The sequence below is a fragment of the Myxine glutinosa genome, chromosome 1 (genome assembly GCF_964187855.1).
Source record: "Myxine glutinosa chromosome 1, kmMyxGlut1.1, whole genome shotgun sequence".
Taxonomy (NCBI): domain Eukaryota; kingdom Metazoa; phylum Chordata; class Myxini; order Myxiniformes; family Myxinidae; genus Myxine; species Myxine glutinosa.
This window is the reverse complement of record NC_136261.1, coordinates 12,033,054-12,049,299: the sequence shown is the minus strand read 5'-3', so window position 1 is coordinate 12,049,299 and position 16,246 is coordinate 12,033,054. Positions and strand designations below refer to the sequence as shown.

At 57.4% G+C, this 16,246-nt stretch overlaps 1 protein-coding gene and 1 long non-coding RNA gene across 2 annotated transcripts in view; one reads left to right on the top strand and one right to left on the bottom strand.

Moving 5' to 3' along the window:
- Window positions 1-6,329, top strand: part of LOC137421321 (potassium voltage-gated channel subfamily A member 1) — a 54,755-nt gene extending 48,426 nt beyond the window's left edge. The window contains exon 3 of the mRNA XM_068107248.2: window positions 6,063-6,329. The gene's annotated coding sequence lies outside the window, so the exon portion shown is untranslated. The remainder of the gene's footprint in view (window positions 1-6,062) is intronic.
- The window catches only part of LOC144892997 (uncharacterized), an 80,710-nt gene that overhangs the window by 12,601 nt on the left and 51,863 nt on the right, over window positions 1-16,246 (bottom strand). The window lies entirely within an intron of this gene.

Genomic DNA, 16,246 nt, shown 5'->3' with positions numbered 1-16,246 from the left:
GCGTCAGGCACGAATTCGCCCGGGATGCGTAGCGCCTGGCCATAGACAAGCTCGGCGGTGGATGCCTGGAGGTCCTCCTTGGGGGCCGTGCGGAGGCCCAAAAGGACCCACGGCAGCCGGTCGGCCCAACCGCCGTCTTGAAGGCCGGCCATGAGCGCGGCCTTCATGGAGCGGTGGAATCGCTCGCACAACCCGTTTGCTTGGGGGTGGTAGGCCGTAGTACGGTGGAGCTTGACCCCCAGGTTGCGGGTGACCGCGCCCCACAGCTCGGAGGTGAACTGTGGTCCGCGGTCTGATGAGATGTCCACCGGTGCGCCGAAGCGGGCGACCCAGGTGGCGATGAAAGCCTGCGCCACGTCGGCGGTGGTGGTGGAGACGAGGGGAACGGCCTCCGGCCACCTGCTGGTCCTGTCCACCATGGTGAGCAGGTGTGTGAACCCCCGTGACGGGGGGAGGGGGCCCACCAGATCCACGTTGACGTGGTCGAAACGTCGTTCGGGCACGGTGAAAGGTGCCAGCGGGGCCTGGGTGTGTCGGTGGACCTTGGCCCGTTGGCAGGCCGTGCAGGTGCTGGTCCAATCGCGGATGTCCGACGAAGGCCGTGCCAGACGAATCGCGCCGACACCAGCTTCTGGGAAGCTTTCCGGCCCGGGTGGGAAAGGCCGTGGAGGGAGGCGAAGATGCGGCGTTGCCAGGTGACGGGCACGATGGGGCGAGGCTGGCCTTGGGAGACGTCGCAGAGCAGGACAGTGTCCGCGAAGGGGATGTCGGCCAGGCGGAGGCCCGTGTCCGCCGCCCGGAGGGCTTGCACCGTGGTGTCGGTGGTTTGGTCCGCCGCCATAAGCGCAAAGTCCACGCCCAGGTGGACCGCGTTCGCGCTGGCCCGGGAAAGACAGTCGGCCACGGCGTTGTTTTTGCCGGCGACGTGCCGGATGTCCGTGGTAAACTCTGACACGGCGGAGAGGTGGCGCTGTTGACGGGCCGACTACGGCTCCGTGACCTTGGCCATGGCGTAAACCAACGGCTTGTGGTCGACGAACGCCGTGAAAGGTCGGCCCTCCAGGAGGTGGCGGAAATGGCGGACGGCCAGGTGTAGACCGAGGAGCTCCCGGTCAAACGTGCTGTATTTGAGCTCGTTCGGCCGGAGCTGCCGGCTGAAAAAAGCGAGTGGCTGCCAAACCCCGTTCACCCATTGCTCATGTACGGTGCCCACCGCGTAGTCGGAGGCATCCGTGGTGAGGGCGATGGGAGCGTTGAGCACCGGGTGAGCGAGCAGTGTTGCGTCGGCGAGGGCCCGCTTTGAGCTTTGGAAGGCCGCATCCATTGCTGCGGACCAGGCGATGTCATGCTTGGCCGGCTTGCCCCGGAGGGCTTCGTAGAGGGGCCGCATGAGTTGAGCAGCGCGGGGCACGAAGCGGTGATAAAAATTCACCATTCCCAGGAATTCCTGCAGGGCCTTTATGGTGCGGGGACGCGGGAACGTGGTGATGGCCTCGACCTTGGTTGGCAGCGGCACGGCCCCGTTCTTGGTGATGTGGTGGCCCAAAAAATCAACGGCCGTCGTGCCGAAGTGGCATTTGGCCGGGTTGACGATGAGGCCGTGCTCGCTTAGGCGCCCGAACAGTGTTCGGAGGTGGAGGAGGTGCTCGGCCCGGGACGTGCTGGCGACGAGGATGTCATCCAGGTAAACGAAAAGGAACGGCAGGTCACGCAGCACGCCGTCCATCAAGCGCTGGAACGCCTGAGCCGCGTTCTTGAGACCAAACGGCATCCGCAAGAATTCGAATAAGCCGAACGGCGTGATGACTGCCGTTTTAGGGACGTCGGCCGCCCTGACAGGTACCTGGTGATATCCCCGTATGAGATCAATTTTCGAAAAAATGACCCGTCCCGCCAGACGGGCGGAGAAGTCTTGGATATGCGGGATCGGGTACCTGTCGGGGGTGGTAGCGTCATTGAGACGGCGGTAGTCGCCACACGGGCGCCATCCACCCCCCGGCTTTGGCACGATGTGCAGTGGCGAGGCCCACGCGCTATCGGAGCGCCGCACGATGCCGAGGTGCTCCAACGCGTCGAATTCGGCCTTCGCCACGGCGAGCTTGGCTGGGTCGAGGCGGCGGGCCCTGGCGTAGACCGGCGGGCCCGTGGTTGGTATGTGGTGCTCGATCCCATGCCGTACTGCGACGGCCGAAAACGTCGGCCGCGTGAGGGCCGGGAACTCCGTGAGCAGGCGAGCAAACTCGTTCGTCGCCGGGACGGCGCATGCCAGCTCGGTCGGCGCGGAGCTGCTCAATGTGCATACCAGGGAGCTGAAGGTTTCGGCGTTGATTAAACGACGCCGTTGGACGTCCACCAGCAGTCCGTGTGCGCAGAGGAAGTCGGCGCCTAGCAGAGCCATGGGCACGTTTGCGGTTACAAACGTCCAAGCAAAGCGTTGGCCGCCGAAGCAGAGGGTGACGTTGCGCGGGCCGAAGGTGCGGATGGTCGATCCGTTGGCCGCAACCAAGGAGGGGCCGCAAACCGCGGATTGCCTGTCCTGGTCAGAGGCGGGTATGACGCTCAGTTGGGTGCCGGTGTCGCACAGGAAGCGCCGTCCGGACGCTTTATCCGTGATGAACAGTAAGTTGCCCATGTGGCCAGCGCTCATGGCTGGTAATGAACGCCGGCCCGGCCGTTTCCCGGCCTGCCGAAGGTGCACGGGGGTCGGCATGTCCGGGCCTTCTGTCCGAACCTGGCATGATAGTAACACCACGCTTGGTCAGGTGGAGGCCCCGGTCGTCGTGCTGGAGGTGGTCGGCTCGGTGTAGCGGCCGCCAATTGCGTCGGCAGTTCGGTCGTCGACCGTGCCGGGTGCTCGGGCGCCATGGGTGTTGCGTCGGACGGCGGTGGGTCCCATGTCGCCGCTGCGATGCGCTGTCCTGCGGCGGAGATCTTGTCGGCTTCTCTGGCAAGGGCCCGGGGATCTGTGATCGTCGTGCTTGCCAGGGCGAGGCGTACCAGGTTAGGCAGCTGACGGAGGAACAGCTCCCGGAACAGGAATGCCGGAGAGTGCTCGCCGAGCAGTGAAAGCATGTAGTCCAGTCGCTCGGAAGGGCGCGTGTCGCCGAGCTCGGGCAGGTCGATCAGGCGCCGTGCGCGTTCCGCCGATGGGAGGACGAAAGCGTCGAGGAGAAGCTTCTTAATCGCGCCGTATTTGTCAGCGGCTGGCGGGCTCTCGAGGAGGCTCAGGGCGCGGGCCGCGGTGGCCGAACCGAGCGCTGCTACCACATGGTGGAAGCGGGTGTCGTCGGCCGTGATGCCTCGCAGGGCGAACAGGGAATCCGCCTGTGCGAACCAAACCGCCGCGTGAGCCTCCCAGAAGGTAGGCAGTTTTAGGGCGACTGCCGTGTCCATGTCGGTAGGTCACCAATGAAGGAGCTGGGGCTCCCACGTCGATCGGAAGAATGGACGCGACAAAAAGCTGGAATTCATCCGAGTTGCTTTAATCAAACCAAACACTCAGGCACTCTGAAAAGCCCGTTTATCGGGCAGCAATATATATACATATTATCCCGGAGCGTTTGCCCAGGAAAGGCGAGAGGGGGCGTGGCCCAGCGTCCTGGCTGCGGCCTGGCAAGTTGAGGGCGAGCCTGCCCGGGCATGCCCGGGCGTCCCGACCGAGGCCTGGCAAGTTGAGCGCGGGCCTGCCCGGGCGTCCTGGACGAGCCCGGCATGGTGATCGCTCCGCGTCCTTGATAGGTGCAAGGCGATTGTGAAAACCCAGCGGTAGCCGCTACAATATGTTGTTATTGTTATTGTTGATATCCTCTCTGGAATGTTCTTCTTCACCACATTGAGCAGCTGTCGCGTCAGATTGGGTTTATGGTGTGAGTGCGGTTGGTGTCATGGAGGGTGAGTGTGCTCGTGGATTGAGCGATTGGTGTCATGGAGGGTGAGTGTGCTCGTGGATTGAGTGATTGGGTTTATGGTGTGAGTGCGGTTGGTGTCAGGGAGGGTGAGTGTGCTCGTGGATTGAGCGATTGGTGTCATGGAGGGTGAGTGTGCTCGTGGACTGAGTGATTGGGTTTATGGTGTGAGTGCGGTTGATGTCATGGTGGGTGAGTGTGCTCGTGGATTGAGTGATTGGGTTTATGGTGTGAATGCGGTGGGTGTCATGGAGGGTGAGTGTGCTCGTGGATTGAGTGTTTGGGTTTATGGTGTGAGTGCGGTGGGTGTCATGGAGGGTGAGTGTGCTCGTGGATTGAGTGATTGGGTTTATGGTGTGAGTGCGATTGGTGTCATGGAGGGTGAGTGTGCTCGTCGATTGAGTGATTGGGTTTATGGTGTGAGTGCGGTTGGTGTCATGGAGGGTGAGTGTGCTCGTGGACTGAGTGATTGGGTTTATGGTGTGAGTGCGGTTGATGTCATGGTGGGTGAGTGTGCTCGTGGATTGAGTGATTGGGTTTATGGTGTGAATGCGGTGGGTGTCATGGAGGGTGAGTGTGCTCGTGGATTGAGTGTTTGGGTTTATGGTGTGAGTGCGGTGGGTGTCATGGAGGGTGAGTGTGCTCGTGGATTGAGTGATTGGGTTTATGGTGTGAGTGCGGTTGGTGTCATGGAGGGTGAGTGTGCTCGTCGATTGAGTGATTGGGTTTATGGTGTGAGTGCGGTTGGTGTCATGGAGGGTGAGTGTGCTCGTGGACTGAGTGATTGGGTTTATGGTGTGAGTGCGGTTGGTGTCATGGAGGGTGAGTTTGCTCGTGGATTGAGTGATTGGGTTTATGGTGTAAGTGCGATTGGTGTCATGGAGGGTGAGTGTGCTCGTGGACTGAGTGATTGGGTTTATGGTGTGAGTGCGGTTGGTGTCATGGAGGGTGAGTGTGCTCGTGGATTGAGTGATTGGGTTTATGGTGTGAGTGCGGTTGGTGTCATGGAGGGTGAGTGTGCTCGTGGACTGAGTGATTGGGTTTATGGTGTGAGTGCGGTTGGTGTCATGGAGGATGAGTGTGCTCGTGGATTGAGTGATTGGGTTTATGGTGTGAGTGCGATTGGTGTCATGGAGGGTGAGTGTGCTCGTGGACTGAGTGATTGGGTTTATGGTGTGAATGCGGTGGGTGTCATGGAGGGTGAGTGTGCTCGTGGATTGAGTGTTTGGGTTTATGGTGTGAGTGCGGTGGGTGTCATGGAGGGTGAGTGTGCTCGTGGATTGAGTGATTGGGTTTGTGGTGTGAGTGCGATTGGTGTCATGGAGGGTGAGTGTGCTCGTGGACTGAGTGATTGGGTTTATGGTGTGAGTGCGGTTGGTGTCATGGAGGGTGAGTGTGCTCGTGGATTGAGTGATTGGGTTTATGGTGTGAGTGCGGTTGGTGTCATGGAGGGTGAGTGTGCTCGTGGACTGAGTGATTGGGTTTATGGTGTGAGTGCGGTTGGTGTCATGGAGAGTGAGTGTGCTCGTGGATTGAGTGATTGGGTTTATGGTGTGAGTGCGATTGGTGTCATGGAGGGTGAGTGTGCTCGTGGACTGAGTGATTGGGTTTATGGTGTGAGTGCGGTTGGTGTCATGGAGGGTGAGTGTGCTCGTGGATTGAGTGATTGGGTTTATGGTGTGAGTGCGGTTGGTGTCATGGAGGGTGAGTGTGCTCGTGGATTGAGTGATTGGGTTGGAGTCTGTATGTGACACAGGCATAATGGGCCTAGCGGCCTCCATTGTCGAGTTTGCATTGTATATCTGATGAACCTGCTCACGAATGCCCCCTCTTGACTCGGTGCAGGGAGTTAAAGTACTTGAGACGGTGTTTTACCAATTAAGGTCCGCCATTACAAGTCTTCACCCAAAGAAAAATCAAAACGTTTTTTAGATTTCAAATTAAACAGTCAGAAGACTCAAGCGCCTTTAAACTCGAATAAGGCCTTTGTGCTGGTACTCGAAGGTATACGAAACTTCGCAATGGATTTGTTTTACGATGTGGGGGAGATGCACACATGATGGGACGGATGAGTACACCATTGCTCCCAATCATCATTAACCTCCCTTCTGTTATTCTTTTCTCCTCTCCTTCCTGTCCTTTCCCGGCCTCGTCCAGACTCCCGTGGCACCAAACGGCCTCATCGGACTCTACCCAGGTTCAGCCCAGCTGGGACATATTTATTACAAATTGATCCCCTGTTCACTCAGTCATTGTGCATTGCACACCTGTACTGCTTCACGGCTGCTATCTTCCTGATGGACATTTTGTAAGGTGCTATGTTCGAATATTTAGCTCTTTTATACACCAACTAACAACACAATGAATGACATATCTGCTTTTTTTCTTGTTGTTTAAGTTAAAACATAAAATTTCTTACAAGATTGTGTATTGTGATTTGCTTCCATTTCAAAATGTTACGGTTTTTACCTGTTGAACATAGCCGAGAGGTGTGCACGCTCCCCTCTGAGGTGTCTGTCCTGGGTTTGAATCCCGACCCACATAAAAACTGTCGTCGTGGTGTTTCACAGGCAGGGCCAGGAATCCATGTGTACCGTCCCTCCGATGGATGTTAAACCGGAGGAACCATCTGCCAGCAATGGTCGTTCGTGGAAGTTTAAAGATCCCAATGATGTATTTTGTGAAGAGTAGGCGAGTTATCGCCGGCACCCTGAACATATCGCAAGTTCATTCTCTAACCTACAGGGGGCACTGCATCAGCAGTACAGCCGTGCCCCTAGTCCATGATGCTACTTGCAGCCATGTACTGCATATTAAAGAAGAAGAAGAAGAGGAGGAAGAAGAGGAAGAAGAAGAAGTGCTGCATACAAACGACGATGATGCGGACCTGTTGCGCATGGGATCATCACAGGTTCCAGACCATGGTTACACATTGGGATGGTAATAGGACCATGGCATGGCTCATGCGGAGTTTTGGGATGGAGCCAGGGCACGGCTCAAACAGATCATTAGCATCATTGGCTGAGGTCGGAGACGTACGGCTGATGCAGTGCCCCCTGTTCGTTCGGGCAGGAATTTGTAATATGTTCATTGTGCCGGCGATAGCTCGCCTACTCTTCCTCGAAGGACACCATGGCATCTTTAACGTCCACCACCGAATGTTGGCAGACGAGATACCAAGTTTAATGGACATCCGAGGGACCGGCACACACACATTGATGAATCACCCTACCTTTGAAACACCTGGATGGCAGTTTATAGCTGGGTCGGGATTCAAACCCAGGCTAGATGGCCTAGAGTCGAGTGTGAAAACCCCACTGCGGTGTAGAGGAAGTTTATTTGGTTCAGATGTCATCAGACTCACCATGAGCAGGTATGGTTGGTTGAATAGGTATAGACCTCCAAGTTCCAGGAAGACGGGTGCCTCAGGTCCAACCACATCATTGTTCTCATCTAATGAGTAGAACTGGACCCTGTGACCTCTTAGATCTCAACTCATTGTATCAGGTCAGAGCAGCCTCACACTATATGAGGGAGGTGGAGTGTGTCGGTGTCTCTTTACACACTCAAACAACCAGAAGTTTGAATCCATCCAGCAGACCTGTACCTGCTTCCAGACATCCAACATTGGTTCCCTGGAGGGACCCCGGGTAAAGTAGAAAATAAAAATTCTGATTGCTTTGCCATGACATGGACCTTCAGTCATCTGGGTCTTCTCTAAGTAGAGGTCTTCTTTATTTACATAAAAAGAGCGGATCCGATGGTGCAGTGACAACCAGGTCCTCTTTGGACAACCACCTTGTAAGCTTCAGGTGTTTAAGGCTAGTTTTATTATTTGCACACCACCTTTCTTCCATATTATTATTAGATCTTCATGTCCTCCTGACGGACCACGCACACACTTAAGCCGGTGGAACCATCTGCCAGTACTGGTCATTGGTGGACTTTAAAGATCCCTCCATGTCTTTCGTGAAGTGGAGGCACGTTATCACCACCACTGAACAAATTGCTAATTCCTGCCAAAGATCACATCCATTCGAACGTCGACTCTGGCCAACTGGTTCGTGAAAGACTTGGGCCAAATACGTTCCCCTGCCGACTCCACAACAGGTTGGGAATAATTGGTACCATTAAAGGAAGTGGTAGAAGGAGTGGCACGTCCTCCATTTTGGACTTTGTAATGACAACTGTTCTTACTAACATCTCCTGTTCCTCTTCTGCCCCAATAGGTTCATCTGATCATGTCCTCCATGAGAGACATCTTCCTGGCTGTTGCTGGAGAGCGGTCTCGGTGCTGTACAGTCCGACAGGTTGGGATTGCGAGCTGCCATCTCTCGTGGAGACAGGTCCTTCATTTCCACCTCTCCTGATATTAATACTGCTTGGGAATCATTCCACACAAGCTTGCTTTCCATTATGTACAGATTTATATCACCTCATCCACAATGATCATACCTATCCTGTCGCCAAAGGTATACAGGTTCATGTGGTGAGGCAGTTGCCTTCAAACAACTCGCCTTCTATTCCCGGAAGACAAATCCGACCGAAGGCAACTTCCGATCGTTCCGCAAAGCCTGTAGCAAGTGTGTGTCCACTCTCCGGAAAGCCAGAAAACAACGTCTCACCAACCTCAAGGTTGAACTCTCAAAGATGTCTGTCTCTGGAGTACGACCCCCTCCACCACCTCCCTCACTTAAAATGGCACCACAGCTGACTCTGCTCGTCTGAAGGCCAAATGCTTCAATTATGCGTTGTCATCCAATGTTGTGTACCCAATCCCTAAACCTACCCTACCCTCTCATACCCAACTGCTCCAGGATGCTGTCTGTTCCACCTAAGAAGGTGGTGGAGAGGTTTCTGACAAACTTGGCCTCCACTTATGTGACAGGCCCAGACCGAAAGATGACATCAGTGCATGTGTCTAAAAACCTGCTCTGCTGCTCTTCCTCATCTTCTTTCTGTCTCCTGTTCACGCGATCATCCTCTCTGGGTCGCTTTCAGTCTGCTCGGAAGTTAGCCAACATCAGTGCGATACGCAAACATTGTTCAAAAACTGGTCCTCTTAACTCCAGGCCCATTAGCTTGCTTCCAACTTCAGTAATGTCAATGAATCTACAGTATCATTGCGGTAGACATCATTTTTCTCCAGACAGACACCTTTTATCCAACGGAATGATCCCAGATCATCAGTTTGGGTTCAAATCCAGTCCTTCTACCTTGGAAATGCTGCTTCCATTCTCCCACCAATGGATAGAAGCCCTCAAATATATGTGTCAATGTTGGAATGCCCCAAGGGAGTGTCTTGGTCCCTGTCTTGTTCCTCATCTTCATCAATGATCTTTCTAAGTACACCATCTGTTGTACCTCAAATAGTTAGGCCTCTTGTGTCACATACAGCCTCTTCCTTCTCTGCAGACCTTGATAGAATCAGGAGCTGGTCCGACACTTAGAATATGTCTGTCAACCCAGGCATATCCCACACACTCACCCTGTCTCTCCGAAAGAACCATCTGGCAAACCCTCCCATCTGCTTCCTAACAAATAACTCGACGAGGTAGTCACTCATACTTTTGGGTCTCACCATCAGCCATGATCTTTCTTGGCCAAACCATGTGCCCAAGATGGCCAAACCATGTGCCCAAGATGGCCAAACCATGGGCCCAAGATGGCCAAACCATGTGCCCAAATGGCCAAACCATGTGCCCAAGATGGCCAAACCATGTGCCCAAGATGGCCAAACCATGTGCCCAAGATGGCCAAACCATGTGTCCAAGATGGCCAAACCATGTGCCCAAGATGGCCAAACCATGTGCCCAAGATGGCCAAACCATGTGCCCTAGATGGCCAAACCATGTGCCCAAGATGGCCAAACCATGGGCCCAAGATGGCCAAACCATGTGCCCAAGATGGCCAAACAATTTGCCCAAGATGGCCAAACCATGTGCGCAAGATGGCCAAACCATGTGTCCAAGATGGTCAAACCATGGGCCCAAGATGGCCAAACCATGGGCCCAAGATGGCCAAACCATGTGCCCGAGATTGCCAAACCATGTGCCCGAGATGGCCAAACCATGTGCCTGAGATGGCGAAACCATGTGCCCGAGATGGCCAAACCATGTGCCCAAGATGGCCAAACCATGTGCCTGAGATGGCCAAACCATGTGCCCGAGATGGCCAAACCATGTGCCCCAGATGGCCAAACCATGTGCCCAAGATGGCCAAACCATGGGCCCGAGATGGCCAAACCATGGGCCCAAGATGGCCAAACCATGTGCCCAAGATGGCCAAACCATGTGCCCGAGATGGCCAAACCATGTGCCCAAGATGGCCAAACCATGTGCCCAAGATGGCCAAACCATGTGCCCAAGATGGCCTCCAAAGCCAGCTGCCAGCTGGGCATCCTTCATCGTGCAAGGTCTTTCCTTGACCAGTTTGAACTTTAGACAATCTCCAAGGTCTTTATTCGAAGTTTGATCCAGTACTACTTTTCCTTTTGGGCTGGCGCCCCAGCCTCACACCTTGCCCTTCTTGATGCTGTGGAAAGCATTGGGATCTCCCATGACGAAGCTGAATCTTGAGGCCTGTTACTTTCGTATCACTGACAAGTTGTTGGTCTCTCTGTCTTACACCTCCTCCGATTTTCTGGTCTTGCACCCTATGCCCTCACTTTGCTCTGTCCCTGCCAGATCTCTGTAGAGCGCACATGGTCTGCCAGTCCCACTCTTCTTGTTAAACTTCCAAAATCCAGGCTCACTCCTCACCTCATTTCTTCCTCTTTTATCTCTTTTATCCCCCCTTGGAACCAACTTCCCCAGCCTGTTCAGTCAGATTCTTCCCTTCTGAGCTTCAAGACCTCAGGTCATCATCCCTCACCCCTACCCATGATTTGTCTTCCCCAAATGACCCCCAATCCTCCTTTTTCCATGTTGTTGTCCCTTCTGAGCTTCAAGACCTCAGGTCATCATCCCTCACCCCTACCCATGATTTGTCTTCCCCAAATGACCCCCAATCCTCCTTTTTCCATGTTGTTGTGACCCCCCCCCCCCCCACCCTCCCGCACATCTTTTCGTTTGTTCGTTGTCGGTTGGTTTCCTCCACTTTGTTTCATCCCCGCTTTTCCCCTTCCTCTTGCTGCATCTCATTCAGCTTGTTCACCCCCATGGGTATTTATCTCACCCCCCCCCCCCCTTAATCTCACTCTCACTTCTACTCTGCTGTTGGTGTTTCCCCCTTTCAATTTTGTTCCCTTCCATTCTGCTCTCACTCTTCCATGAGCCTCGACCATGTATACAAAGAAAAGTAGCACAGTAGTATCTCGTATTTAACATTCCAGTTTGTTAAAATCCAAATCCTCAATTATTTTTTTATCGATCAAGCCCTGGATTTGAACCCACATCATCTGGGAGGTTAGTCTGGTGTCTACAGATTGTATCCATTCCGTAACAAGTCATGTCCAAGGCCTAGTAAGACTAGGATGTGGACAAATGAGTCACGTAAGCTGTCCATTTTTACACATGAGCAGGAAAAGCAATTTCCCATGTTTGAAATTCCATTGGAAACATGTGACACCTGTTGAGAGTAATCATTGGTTTTACCTGCTGATCAGGTGTCACAAAATTGGGGTCACGTGAATACATAATTTTTTCTTTGATTTTCCTCATGAGCAATCGAATATTCCCATTACCCACAATGCACACAAACATATACACACACATGAAGGAACTGCGCTCCAACGCGAGTCGAAAGAATTGACGCGACCAAAGACGGAATTCGTCCGAGTTGCTTTATTGAAACCAAACAGCTCAGGTATTCTGACAAGCCCGTTTATCGGGCAGCAATATATATACACATTTATGTCGGGAAGTTTGCCCGGCAAAAGCTATACCGGGCATGCCCGGGTGTCAAGGGCGAGCCTTGGAAAGTCGAGTCTGGACCTGCCCGGGCGTGTTTGGCTGCGGCCTGGCAAGTCGAGGCTGGGCGTGCCCGGGCGCTCTGGACGAGCACTGGAAAGGCGATAGCGGGCATGCCCGGACGCTCTGGGCGAGCCCTGGAAAGGCGATAGCGGGCATGCCCGGACGCTCTGGGCGAGCCCTGGAAAGGCGAGAGCGGGCATGCCCGGGAAAGACGAGACCGGGCGTGCCCGGGAGGTTCGGGTGTGCCCGGGAACAGTGAGTCCGGGCATGCCCGGGAGAGGCGCGTCTGGCCGTGTTCTGGCCGGTGCAAGGCGATTGTGTGCATCCAGCGGTAACCGCTACACACGCCCCTCCAGAATCGACCTGCACCGGCAGGGTCAATTTAAGGGGGGTCCGGATGACCCGGCCGAAGCGACCCCTGGAGGGTCGTGGGGAGGGGTCCGACGTGGTGGTGGGTGGTCGAGCGGGGGGAACTGTGGACGGGGGGCGGCCTCGCCGCGGAGGAAGGGCCAACCGTGGTGGTCGGTCGACGTCCATGTGCGCCGGTTTGAGGCGGTCCACAGAAATCCGGTCCGGCCGGCCACCGAAGTCGACGATGAAAGACTTGTCGCCCCGTCGCAGGACCCGGAAGGGCCCGTCGTACGGCGGCCGGAGTGGCCCCCGGTGCGCGTCATGACGCACAAAGACGTACTCCGCTGTGCGAAGCGCCGGAGGGACTTAGGACTGGGGGCCACCGTGGCGGGACGTCGGCACGGGGGCAAATCGGCGGGCGGCCTCCTGGAGGTCCGAGCGCTGGCGAGCGGCGGACCAGGGACTGGTAGCGTCGGGCACGAATTCGCCCGGGACGTGGAGCGGCTGGCCGTAGACGAGCTCGGCGGCGGACGCCTGGAGGTCTTCCTTGGGGGCCGTGCGAAGGCCCAAAAGGACCCACGGCAGCCGGTCGGCCCAACCGTCGTCCTGAAGGCCAGCCATGAGTGCGGCCTTCATGGAGCGGTGAAACCGCTCGCACAACCCGTTGGCTTGGGGGTGGTAGGCCGTGGTGCGGTGCAGCGTGACCCCCAACGAACGGGCGACCGCGCCCCAAAGCTCAGACGTGAACTGTGGGCCGCGGTCGGACGAGATGTCCGCTGGTGCGCCGAAGCGCGCGACCCAGGTGGCGATGAACACCTGCGCCACGTCGGCGGTGGTGGTGGAGGTGAGGGGCACGGCCTCCGGCCACCTGGTGGTCCTGTCCACCATGGTGAGCAGGTGGGTGAACCCCCGCGAGGGGGGCAGGGGACCCACCAGGTCCACGTGGACGTGGTCGAAACGCCGTTCAGGCACGGCGAAAGGTGCCAGCGGGGCCTGGGTGTGGCGGTGGACCTTGACCCGCTGGCAGGCCGTGCAGGCGTTGGCCCAGTCGCGGATGTTTCGTCGAAGGCCGTGCCAGACGAAACGCGCCGACACCAGCTTCTGAGAAGCTTTCCGGCCCGGGTGAGAAAGGCCGTGGATGGAGGCGAAGATGCGGCGCTGCCAGGAAACGGGCACGATGGGGCGAGGCTGGCCCTGGGAGACGTCGCAGAGCAGGACGGTGCCTGCGAAGGGAATGTCGGCCAGGCGGAGGCCCGTGTCCGCCGCACGGAGTGCCTGCACCGAGGCGTCGGTGATCTGGTCGGCCGCCATGAGCGCGAAGTCCACGCCGAGGTGGACCGCGTTCGCGCTGGCCCGAGAAAGACAGTCGGCCACGGCGTTGTCTTTGCCGGCGACGTGCCGGATGTCCGTGGTGAACTCCGACACGGCGGAGAGGTGGTGCTGCTGGTGGGCCGACCACGGCTCCGTGACCTTAGCCATTGCGTAGACCAACGGCTTGTGGTCGACGAAAGCCGTGAACGGGCGGCCCTCCAGGAGGTGTCGGAAATGGCGAACGGCCAGGAATAGCCCGAGCAGCTCGCGGTCGAACGTGCTGTAGTTTAACTCGTTCGGCCGGAGTTGCCGGCTGAAAAAAGCGAGTGGCTGCCAAACCCCGTCCACCCATTGCTCATGGACGGCGCCCACCACGTAGTTGGAGGCGTCCGTAGTGAGGGCGATGGGCGCGTTGAGCACCGGGTGAGCCAGCAGCGTTGCGTCGGCGAGGGCCCGTTTGGCGCTGGCGAAGGCCGCGTCCATGGCCGCGGACCAAACAATGTCATGCTTGGCCGGCTTGCCCCGGAGGGCCTCGTAAAGGGGCCGCATGAGCTGAGCAGCGCGGGGCACGAATCGGTGATAAAAATTCACTATGCCGAGGAACTCTTGGAGGGCCTTGATGGAACGGGGACGCGGGAACGTGGTGATGGCCTCGACCTTGGTCGGCAGCGGCACAGCCCCGGTCTTGGTGATGCGGTGGCCCAAAAAGTCAACGGTCGTCGCGCCGAAGTGGCATTTGACTGGGTTGACAATTAAGCCGTGCTCGCTGAGGCGACCGAACAGTGTTCGGAGGTGGAGGAGGTGCTCGGTGCGGGACGTGCTGGCGACGAGGATATCGTCCAGATAGACGAAAAGAAACGGCAGGTCGCGCAGCACGCCGTCCATCAAGCGCTGGAACGCCTGGGCCACGTTCTTGAGGCCAAACGGCATCCGCAAAAATTCGAACAGGCCGAACGGCGTGATGACGGCCGTCTTCGGGACGTCGGCCGCCCGGACAGGTACCTGGTGGTAGCCCCATATCAGGTCAATTTTCGAAAAGATGACCCGTCCCGCCAAACGGGCGGAAAAGTCCTGAATATGCGGGATCGGGTACCTGTCGGGGGTGGTAGCGTCGTTGAGACGGCGGTAGTCGCCACACGGGCGCCATCCACCCCCCGGCTTTGGCACGATGTGCAGTGGCGAGGCCCACGCGCTATCGGAGCGCCGTACGATGCCGAGGTGCTCCAACGCATCGAACTCGGCCTTCGCCATGGCGAGCTTGGCCGGGTCGAGGCGGCGGGTGCTGGCGTAGACCGGCGGGCCCGTAGTGGGTATGTGGTGCTCGATCCCGTGCCGCACCGCGACAGCCGAAAACGTCGGCCGCGTGAGGGCCGGGAATTCCGCGAGCAGGCGAGCGAACTCGTTCGCTGCCGGGAGGGCGCACGCCAGTTTGGTCGGCGCGGAGCTGCTCATTGTGCACGCCAGGGAGCTGAAGGTCTCGGCGTGGACAAGGCGACGTCGTTTGACGTCGACCAGCAGCCCGTGCGCGCAGAGGAAGTCGGCGCCCAGCAAAGCCACGGGGACGCTGGCGGTAACAAAAGTCCATTGAAAATGCTAGCTGCCGAAGCAGAGGGTGACGACGCGTGGGCCGAAAGTGCGTATGGCCGAGCCATTAGCAGCGACCAAAGAGGGGCCGCAAACGGCGTCCCGCCTGTCCTGCTCGGAGGCGGGTATGACGCTCAGTTGGGTGCCGGTGTCACACAGGAAACGCCGCCCAGACGCTTTGTCCCGAATAAACAGCAAGTTGCCCGAGTGGCCGGCGCTCATGGCTGGGAATGAACGCCGGCCCGGCCGTTTCCCGACCTGCCGAAAGTGCACGGGGGCCGGCACGTCCGAGCCTTGTGTCCGAACCTGGCGTGGTAATAACACCACGCCCGGTCAGGTGGAGGCCCCGGCCGTCATGTCGGAAGCGGGCGGTGCGGCGTGGCGGCCGCCAGTTGCACCGGCAGTTCGGCCTCCAACCGCGCAGGGCGCTCGGGCGTCGTGGGCGTCGCCTCGGACGGCGGCGGGCTCCAGGTAACCGCGCCAATGTGCTGGCCCGCCGAGGAGATCTTATCGGCTTCCCTGGCGAGGGCGCGGGAATCCGTGATCAACGTGCCAGCCAGGGCGAGGCGTACCGGGTGAGGCAGCTGGCGAAGGAACAGCTCGCGGAACAGAAAATCCGGAGAGTGCTCACCGAGCAACGAGAGCATATAGTCCATGCGCTCGGACGGGCACGTGTCGCCGAGCTCGGGCAGAGCGAGCAGGCGCCGTGCGCGTGCTGCCGTTGAGAGGGCGAAAGCGTCGAGGAGGAGTGTCTTCAGCGCGTCGTATTTGTCAGCAGCCGGCGGGTGCTCGAGGAGGCTCAAGGCGCGGGCCGCGGTGGCGGAACCGAGCGCCGCCACAACATGGTGGAAGCGGGTGTCGTCCGCGGTGATGCCTCGCAGGGCGAACTGGGAGTCCGCCTGGGCAAACCAAACCGCTGCGTGAGCCTCCCAGAAGGTAGGCAGTTTAAGCGTCACTGCCGTGTCCATGTCGGTAGGTCACCAATGAAGGAACTGCGCTCCAACGCGAGTCGAAAGAATAGACGCGACCAAAGACGGAATTCGTCCGAGTTGCTTTATTGAAACAAAACAGCTCAGGTATTCTCACAAGCTCGTTTATCGGGCAGCAATATATATTTACACATTTATGTCGGGAAGTTTGCCCGGCAAAAGCTATACCGGGCATGCCCGGGTGTCAAGGGCG